General features: G+C 39.9%; 1 non-coding gene across 1 annotated transcript; it reads right to left on the bottom strand.

Annotated features, from left to right (window-relative positions):
- Positions 1-2,169: 2,169 nt before the first annotated feature.
- On the bottom strand, positions 2,170-2,276 carry LOC133820176 (small nucleolar RNA R71). The gene has a single exon (XR_009886605.1). It is a non-coding gene; the product is annotated as a small nucleolar RNA R71 (small nucleolar RNA).
- Between the last annotated feature and the right edge of the window lie 7,902 nt (positions 2,277-10,178).

The following is a 10,178-nucleotide window of genomic DNA, read 5'->3' as shown; positions in this document are numbered from 1 at the left end:
TTTATTTTGTAATATAAATATTAGGAAAATAATGAAATATCCCTATCTAAAGGGGATATCAGTTGAGAATCCCAGGTCTATAAATAGAGAGTTGGGAGGATCGTAAAAGGACTTTTTGAAAAATCAAGAGTGAACTTGTGTTCTAGAGAGAGAAAGTGTTTTCCCTGAGAGAACCCCTTTTTGTATTCTGGAATATTTCACACTGAAGAAACTCAGTTGACACGGTTCATCTGATCTTGAGTGTGAATACATAATAAAATCTCTAAGTGGATTAGGCTATTACCGATTGATAAGCGTACAAAATGTACGTTTATTTATAACATTTTCAGATTGATTTGGTTGTTTTTCTCAAGAGAAAGTTTCTATTTAACCTGTTTGGTGAACTTGTGCAGTTTGTCGTTATAATTCTGATTTGTTCGAGAATTTGGTTAACTGTTTGTTTTAGTAGCCGAAAATTGGCTAATCTTTGGAAATATGGTATAGGCGATATATCGCCTGTCTTGGGCGATATATCGGCATAAGAAGGAATTCCAAATTTTGGCTTTGCAGAAACGACATCAGAAACTCGCGTTTTTATCGAGAAAATTCACCAAGCGATATATCGCCTTATCTATGCGATATATCGGCACGAGGGTATTTTTGGAAAGTATTATGGAAATTCGTAGGTTTTTGGGGATTTTGGTAAGAAGAATAAAAAGAAGATAGGGAGGTACAGAGAAAGGAAGCATTCTGACGGCAAAGGAAAAGAAACAGAGAAGAATCCGCGTTTATTTCGTTTGTGTTTATTTTTATGCTTTTGAATTTTAGATTGGATGATGAAGTTTAATATTATGAACTAAATTCTTATTTAGAGTATTTTAATGTAGTCACTGGATATTCTATTCGTCTTTAATGCAATTTCTATGAATCTTTGAATTTATGGTTATCTATTGTTCTTATGTTTAATGCTTGTAATTGATTGGCCATCTGTTGCATGATTATTGGTTTTAATTCAATATCTGAAAAGTGAGAATTGGAATAGCTTTAGACAATAGACATAGATTTCAATTTAGAACGAAAGTTTCAAATTGGTTTGTGTAGCAATTAGGTTTTTGTTCTTAATGCGGTTTATGTGTAGAATTTATCACAGACATGTAGAAAATTCGCAGATAAACTGAATATTTTATATCTTGAGAGAGAATAGAATTGTCATTAGTAAACTTGCTATAACCATAGATCACAGAAATATATTAGTTGTATTATTGATTGAATAGAATTGAAGGTTGATGAAATTAGAATACTCTAATCTTTCGCTCATATTAAATTTCGTTAATTAAATTGTGCTTTCTTAGTTTATTGATCATTGTTAATTGTCATTAAAATTTCATTAGTCAAATAGAAATAAAAGTTTGCTATTGGTAATTATTAGATCAATTCCCTGACGGAACGATAATCTATTTCCACTACTATTACTTGTTTATTCGATTGCGTATACTTGCGCAGTGGTAAAAATTCGCAACAAGTTTTTGGCGCCGTTGCCGGGGAATTGATATTCTATTAATATCAAAATAGTTAATTTTTATTCTAATTTGGCTGTTTTTATTATTTGAACTAATCCAAGTTGTCGCATTCTGTTTTAATAGGTGAATCTTTTGTATGCGACGTGAAGGATCTGCAAATCTTGTGCCTGTTAATCCTGAAATCGAAAGATCCTGCAGACAAAACAGAAGGAAAAAGAGGTTGGAAGTATCAATGGCTGCCAACCAAAGAGACGGGGTTAACAACAATGATGGTCAGAATCATATCGCTCAGGACCAAAATGTGCGAGCATTAAGAGATTATGTGCTCCCTGCTGTCACAGGAGTGCACTCGTGCATTAGGCCGCCGACTATTACTGCCAATAACTTTGAGATTAAGCCGGCGATGATACAAATGGTCCAGACTTCTGTTCAGTTTGGTGGTCTCCCCAATGAGGATCCTAACTTGCACATAGTGAATTTCCTTGAGCTATGTGCAACGTTTAAGTTTAATGGGGTGAGCGATGATGCAATAAGGCTGAGATTGTTCCCTTTTTCACTAAGGGACAGGGCAAAAAGTTGGCTTATTTCTCTACAGGCCAACTCAATCAATACATGGGAGGAACTAGCTCAAAAGTTTCTCTCAAAGTTCTTTCCTCCTGCAAAAGCTGCGAAGTTGAGGGGAGAAATCAATAAATTCTATCAGAATGAGGGAGAGTCATTGTACGATGCATGGGAAAGATTCAAAGACCTGCTCAGAAAATGCCCTCATCACGGTATAGAGAAGTGGATGTTAGTCCACAATTTTTACAATGGGCTTTGCGGTACTACTCGCACTATAATAGATGCAGCAGCAGGTGGTGCTTTCATGAGTAAAGGGGCTGATGAGGCATATGAATTGTTAGAGGAGATGGCTATGAACAACTATCAGTGGCCTGCCGAACGAGACACTTCACAAAGAAAAGTAGCCGGGGTACATGAATTAGATGCTATAACTGCTTTAACTGCTCAGGTTGCTTCATTGACAAAGCAGTTGCAACAAAACAAGATCTCAGCTCAAGCCCAGGCTATACAGATGCAATCAGGGTGTGAAATATGTGGAGGGCCTCATTTATATGAACAGTGTACAGCGGCCAACATGTGTGGTAATATGCCAGTTAATCAGGCTCAGGTACAGGCAGTTGGTAATTTTCAGAGGCCTTATCAAAATCCGTTCTCCAATACTTATAATCCTGGGTGGAGAAATCACCCAAATTTCTCATGGAGAAACAATCAGGGCCAACCGTCACAGTTTCAAGGGCCATACCAGCAGCACATGCCGCAACAACCTATGAATCAAGCCTCATCGTCACACCAGCCTAGACCGCAAGATCCACCAGAAAAGCCTAATGAACTGCAAGCAGCCTTGCTGACCCTCACTAATACTCAGACTCAATTCATGACTGAGACCAGATCCTCTATTCGAAACCTTGAGACACAAGTGGGTCAGTTAGCCAACTTGCTTAATAACAGACCGCAAGGGAATTTGCCTAGTAATACCGTGGTAAATCCTAAAGAGAACTGTCAAGCAATTTCGTTGAGGAATGGTAAGCAAGTGGAGCAGCCCAGTGTACAAAAGTCAGTGGTTTGGAATGAAGAGTTGGGTGAGAAATCAGATAATAAAGCGAATGGGGTTACTGAAGACCACCAGGGTTCAAACAAGTGTCCTCCCGTTGTTGATAGTCAGCCAGTTCAAGTTCCATACCCTCAGAGGCTTAGGAAAACTACACTTGATAAACAGTTTTCTAAGTTTTTAGAGGTATTCAAAAATCTGCACATCAATATTCCCTTTGCTGAGGCATTAGAGCAGATGCCTAGTTATGTCAAATTTGTGAAAGAGATTCTGTCAAAGAAAAGAAAGATGGAGGAGTATGAGACGGTGGCGCTCACTGAAGAGTGCAGTGCGATATTGCAGAGGAAGTTGCCCCAAAAGTTGAGAGATCCGGGGAGCTTTACTATACCGTGTACAATTGGGAAGTTTGAATGTAAGCATGCTTTGTGTGATTTGGGGGCGAGTATAAATCTGATGCCTTTGTCTGTATTCAGAAGACTTGGTTTGGGGGAGGCAAGACCGACAACCGTCACTCTACAGTTAGCAGATCGATCGGTAAAACATCCACGGGGAATTATTGAAGATGTTCTTGTGAAGGTGGATAAATTCATTTTTCCGGCAGATTTCATAGTTCTGGATATGGAGGAGGATATGGATGTACCAATCATTCTGGGCAGGCCATTTTTAGCTACTGGGCAGGCTTTGATTGATGTTCAGAAAGGTGAGCTGACACTGCGAGTTCAGGGCGAAGAAGTGGTATTCAACGTGTTTAAAGCCTTAAAGTTTGCAAATGTCAATGACAACTGTTTCAGAGTTGACCTGGTAGAGAAAGCGGTGGCTGAAATTAATCTTACAGAGGATTCACTTCAGAAGAGCTTGACAATTGGGGATATAGATGCTGAGTCAGACAGTGAGGTCCAAGAGTGTGTACAGTGGTTGAATTCTAAAGGGCCAATTTATAACCGAAAATATGAAGATTTGGGCCAAGGACCTGAGAGACCATTACCATCAGTTCAGAGACCTCCAGAGTTGGAATTGAAATCATTGCCAGCACATCTTCGATATGCTTTCCTGGGTGAGAAGGAGACTTTACCAGTTATTGTGTCTTCTTCTCTTTCTAATGAGGAGATGGAAAAATTATTAAGGGTGCTGAGAACCCATAAGTTGGCAATTGGATGGACATTAGCAGATATTCAGGGGATAAGTCCATCCACAGTTATGCACAAGATCCTGATGGAAGATGACAGTAAGCCCTCTATTGAAGCACAACGTCGATTGAATCCAGCAATGAAAGAGGTGGTAAGGAAGGAGATCTTGAAGTGGTTAGATGCTGGGGTGATCTATCCTATTTCAGACAGTAGTTGGGTGAGTCCAGTTCAGGTAGTCCCTAAGAAAGGAGGGATTACAGTGGTGAAAAAACGACAATAACGAACTTATCCCGACACGTACCGTAATTGGTTGGAGGATTTGTATAGATTATCGTAAATTGAATAAAGCAACCAGAAAAGATCACTTTCCACTGCCGTTCCTTGATCAGATGTTAGATAGATTGGCTGGACATCAGTATTACTGCTTTCTGGATGGCTATTCAGGGTACCATCAAATAGCCATTGCTCCTGAGGATCAAGAAAAGACGACCTTCACCTGCCCATATGGTACTTTTGCATTCCGTCGTATGCCGTTTGGTCTGTGCAATGCCCCTGCCACTTTTCAACGGTGTATGATGGCTATCTTCTCTGATATGGTGGAACGGAGTATTGAGATCTTTATGGATGATTTCTCTGTGATGGGGTCTTCTTTTGACAATTGTTTGATGAATTTGGAGGCTGTGCTGAGAAGATGTGAAGAGGCGAATCTAGTCTTGAATTGGGAAAAATGCCATTTCATGGTAAATGAAGGCATAGTACTTGGGCATAAGGTGTCTAAGAATGGTATTGAGGTCGATAGGGCTAAGATTGCTACTATTGAGAATTTGCCGCCTCCAGTTTCAGTTAAGGGAGTGAGAAGTTTCCTTGGTCATGCGGGGTTTTACAGAAGATTTATAAAGGACTTCTCCAGGATTTCTAAGCCACTCTCGGCATTGTTGATGAATGGGGTGCCATTTGAGTTTGATGAGAAGTGTCTTGAAGCTTTCAGGATACTAAAGCAGAAGTTGGTGTCGGCACCTATAGTAATTTCACCGGATTGGGACCAGCCGTTTGAGTTAATGTGCGACGCAAGTGATTTTGCAGTGGGTGCGGTTCTGGGGCAGCGTGTTGACAAAGTATTTCGGACTATTTATTATGCCAGCAGAACACTAAATGGCGCTCAGTTGAATTATGCCACCACTGAGAAGGAGCTTCTTGCCATTGTCTATGCATTCGACAAATTCAGGCCGTATTTGATGGGGAACAAAGTTATTGTGTATACTGATCATTCCGCAATCAGGCATCTTATTGCTAAGAAAGATGCTAAACCCAGACTTATTCGTTGGGTGCTTCTTTTACAAGAGTTTGATATGGAGGTTCGGGATAAGAAGGGTACAGAGAATTTGGTGGCGGATCACTTATCAAGACTCGAGTTGGGGGATAAGTCGGAACTTGCTGCAGGAGAGATTAATGAGAGTTTCCCAGATGAACAATTATTTGCAGTGGAGGATGATTTGGTGCCATGGTTTGCGGATTATGTGAATTATTTGGCAGCCAACGTAGTGCCACCGGAATTTGTTGGGCAGAGACTGAAAAAGTTTTATCATGATGTGAAAAACTACTACTGGGATGATCCTTTCTTATTTAAACAAGGTCCGGATTTGATTATCAGAAGATGTGTGCCGGAAAGAGAAATGAAGGACATCTTGTTTCATTGCCATGCATCGCCGACTGGTGGACATTTTGGGGGAGCAAGGACTGCTGCAAAGGTCCTTGAATGTGGATTTTATTGGCCTACTCTGTATAAAGACAGCTATGACTATGTGAAACGGTGTGATCGTTGTCAAAGGGTAGGTAATATCTCAAGTCGTCATGAAATGCCTCTCACTAATATATTGGAGGTTGAATTATTCGATGTTTGGGGTATTGACTTTATGGGACCCTACCCACCGTCGTTCGGTAATTTGTATATTTTATTGGCGGTGGATTATGTAAGTAAGTGGGTTGAAGCAGTTGCTACTTCAACTAATGATGCTCAGGTGGTAGTCAAGTTTTTGAAAAAGAATATTTTCTCTCGTTTTGGCACACCTCGAGCGATTATAAGTGATGAAGGGACTCATTTCGCCAATAAGATTTTTGATTCCTTAATGAAGAAATATGGAATTAAGCACAAGATGGCATTGGGATATCATCCGCAGTCAAATGGGCAAGCGGAAGTGTCAAATAGGGAGATTAAGCTGATTTTAGAGAAGACGGTGCAAGTTAATAGAAAGGATTGGTCGAATAAGCTTGATGATGCGTTATGGGCTTATCGGACAGCTTTTAAAACGCCAATTGGTACTTCTCCCTACCGTCTTGTATATGGTAAAGCTTGTCACTTGCCATTTGAATTGGAGCATAGGGCACAGTGGGCGTTAAAGAAGTTGAATTTCAATCCGGCCGCTTCGAAAGCATTAAGGCTAGCTCAACTGAATGAGTTAGATGAATTGCGTCATGATTCCTACGAGAATGCAAGAATCTACAAAGAGAAGACAAAGAAATGGCATGACAATAATATTGTCAATCGGACTTTTCAAGTGGGTGATAAGGTGCTGCTATTCAATTCCCGTCTCAAATTATTTCCGGGAAAATTAAAGTCTCGATGGTCGGGGCCATTCAATATTACAAAAGTTTTTCCATATGGGGCTTTGGAGATTCAGCAAGGTGATTCTTCGCCGTTTAAAGTTAATGGACAGCGGGTGAAACATTACTATGGAGGAGAACTTGAGACGAAGGTCAATATTACTCTGGTGGATTCTTGAAGGAAAGGAAAGCAGCGTCCGGCTAAATGACGTTAACGACAGCGCTTTTGAGAGGCACCTCATTATTTTGTAATTTATTTTCGTTTTCGTTTTCGTTTGACATTATTATTTTTAATTTCTTTTAGTGTAGTAGAACCGTGAAAAACGTGAAGAAAAAAAAAAAAGTTGATAATTTGAACAGTGTTTAGGCGATATATCGCCTACATGAGGCGATATATTGCCTGAACGACTGATTTGGAGGGGATTTTTTTGGTTTTAAAGTTGGAAATTTTTTCAGTCCCAGGAGATATATCGCCTATCAATGGCGATATATCGGCATCAGTGAAGGAGGAGGCGACATATCGGTGGTGCAAGTGGCGAAATATCGCCGTGGAAGTCAGAGACGTCGTTTTTTTTACACTGCATGTGGCGATATATCGCCACTCATAGGCGATATATCGGCTATAGGAAATGGGGACGCGCTATATCGGGGCTGGAAGAGGCGACATATCGGCATGCAAGTCAGAGGGACGGTTCGGATATATCGCCTGGTCGTATATTTTGATTAAAAAATGGCACGTGGGGAGCACATGATCCCTTCCTATCAGCTTTTGTTTCATAAAATATAGCCCCAATTCGCCTTCTATTCCAGAACCGAACCACTCTTCACAAACTTCCCAAATTTTTCTCCCATTTTTCCTCTCAACAAAACCTCACTTTCAAGCATCATCTTCATCAAGCACTCAAGGGGCCGAATATTGCTGTGATTCACGACATTATTATCATCATTCTCCAAGATTTTAAAGGTACTCTCTTGAGTTTTTCTGTGTTTGATGTATTATTGAGGAAATTTGAGAAAGTTGATGTTATTTTGGGGCATTGGACGAAATTTTGAGAATCTATTGGGAGATTGGCTTTTGTTTACTGTTTTTATCATTGAGGGAGCATATTTTATACAGTTGGGACAGATTGGGGGTTCATTGAGTTTTGTTGGCCACATTTTCTTGATCGCACACTAGGTGTTCGATAAAATTCCTCAGTGAGCGGTTTTGGACTATTTTGGATATTCTAGTGTGTTTTTGAGTAGATTTTGGGTTCTCAGTGTGTTCAGCGACTGTACCTTGTATTTTTGTGATTCAATTCCTCTATGGCTCCCAAGAAAGCAAAAACCATGTCTACCGTCCAAAGAGCTAATGTCAATATTGCCCATACCTTTGTCAATCCCACTGCACAAAATAAATTCGAGGAATGGATAGTAAAGAATAAAACAGTGATAGTAGAGTCTCACTTTAGGCCCAGTGAGTTGGATGGAATACTCCCACAAATGATTATCAATCGGAATTGGAAGCAATTATGTGAGCCAAAGCTTTTGGCTAATATTAGTTTGGTAAGGGAGTTTTATGCCAATGCTTATGTCGAGCGGGATGACCACACAGTGTTGGTTCGGGGTAAGAAGGTCTGCTACTCTCCGCAAGAAATCAATAGGTTCTACGACCTAAATGATCCTTGGGATGATGATTATCGTGCAGGGGCCGCAGAAAAGGATTACGATTTGCTTCTAAGGGAAATGACGAAGCCTGGGTCCACTTACAAGATGGGGAGTGACATGATTACTCCAAGATCAATTAGGGCTACATGTTTGAGTCCATATGGGCGGTTGTGGAACAGGTTTGTCATCAGTACTCTCATGCCTTCCACTCAACAAATGGAGGTGACCACTGAGCGTCTTTACTTGCTCTATTGTATCTGTTCGGGCAAGTCGATTAATGTTGGGCGGCTTATTGCTGAGAGTATCAGTTACATAGCGCGAGGGGCCACATCTGGTGGTCATGGGCATGCTTCATTAATTACCAGTCTCTGTAAGGATCAAGGCGTCCCAATGAACATTAATGAAGTATGTGAACAGTCTCCAATCATTAGTCATCAATCGGTGTTACATCAGGATGAGAATTATGGGGGTGTTCCTCGACCCACTGGTTTGGGATACGAGCCTGGTGATCCGAGTTTGTTGTCCTTGCCACCGACAGATGAGCAGCCTGAGACCACAAGGCCGAAGAGAAAGGGGCGGAAACCATCTACTTCTAGAGCTACTGAAGGCTCTAGTTCGCGGCAGTACAGTACCATGCAACAAGACATTGAGGAGTTAAAGAGACAACAACAGCTGTTGTTGCATGGTCAGGCGGACATTCGAGATCGTCAATTCCACATGACGAATTACATGGCCGATTTTTGTGGGGCATTTGCGCGCTATACGGGCTTCAATGATTTTCCCCAATGCCCTCCAGAATTGCGCCAGCCATATCAGCCGCCTCCAGATTCAGATGATGAAGAGTAATTGTTCGGTAGTCAGTTTTTTTTCCCTAGTTATTTTATTTTATTTTAGTTTTTTTTTTTTTTTCTTTTAGTTCAGGTCCTTTGAATTTTATGAAACAGTGAGGGCACTGTTTATTTTACGTTTGGGGGACTATTTACTTTTCTTTTGAATTTTTTTTTATTTGGATGACTGTGCGAAACTGTTATTGACTGAGATAGGTGGGCTTCAATGATGATATATGCTAATTCCTTGATGTTGTTAGACTGATGCTTTTGATATGTAGACTGTGTGCTTAACCTGTTGGTAATTGATCTGAGTATTGTCATTTGTGTATTATTTGTGTTTTATTTACTTTATGCTCTACATTATATAAGTTTATAAGTATTGTGGGAATTTGTATGTATGGTGGATGTTGAAATAAGCTAGAACTTGCTCAGTTGATTTGTTGAGACGAAATGCTAAATGAAGTATTAAGTAGAGATGATTTAGGCAATTTTCTTTGTAAACGTTTGAGCCTTTCTAGCTAACCCATAAAAAAATTTATCCTTAGTTACCCTTTTTTAGCCTAAAGCTTTGGTTTTTTTTTGTTCTTGATTATACTATTGAGCCTAAATTTTCCTAACCTCATTATTTTACCTCTTCCTTTGTTATCATAAGCATATAAATTGTGGGAAAGTAGAATGGAAAATAGTGAGGTATTGGTATGATTTGAATGTAGTATGGTTGTACAAAAAAAGAAGAGAGAGAGAGAAGTTTTTGAGATTATGAAAAAAAAAAACAAATCACTTTGTCACACTCCTTGATTGTATTTATATAGAAAATATTAAGTTTGGGGGAGTGTGACTTGAAAAAAAAAAAAAAAAAGTGATA

This window comes from Humulus lupulus, chromosome 2 (assembly GCF_963169125.1).
Source record: "Humulus lupulus chromosome 2, drHumLupu1.1, whole genome shotgun sequence".
Taxonomy (NCBI): domain Eukaryota; kingdom Viridiplantae; phylum Streptophyta; class Magnoliopsida; order Rosales; family Cannabaceae; genus Humulus; species Humulus lupulus.
This window is presented reverse-complemented; position numbering and strand designations above follow the sequence as displayed.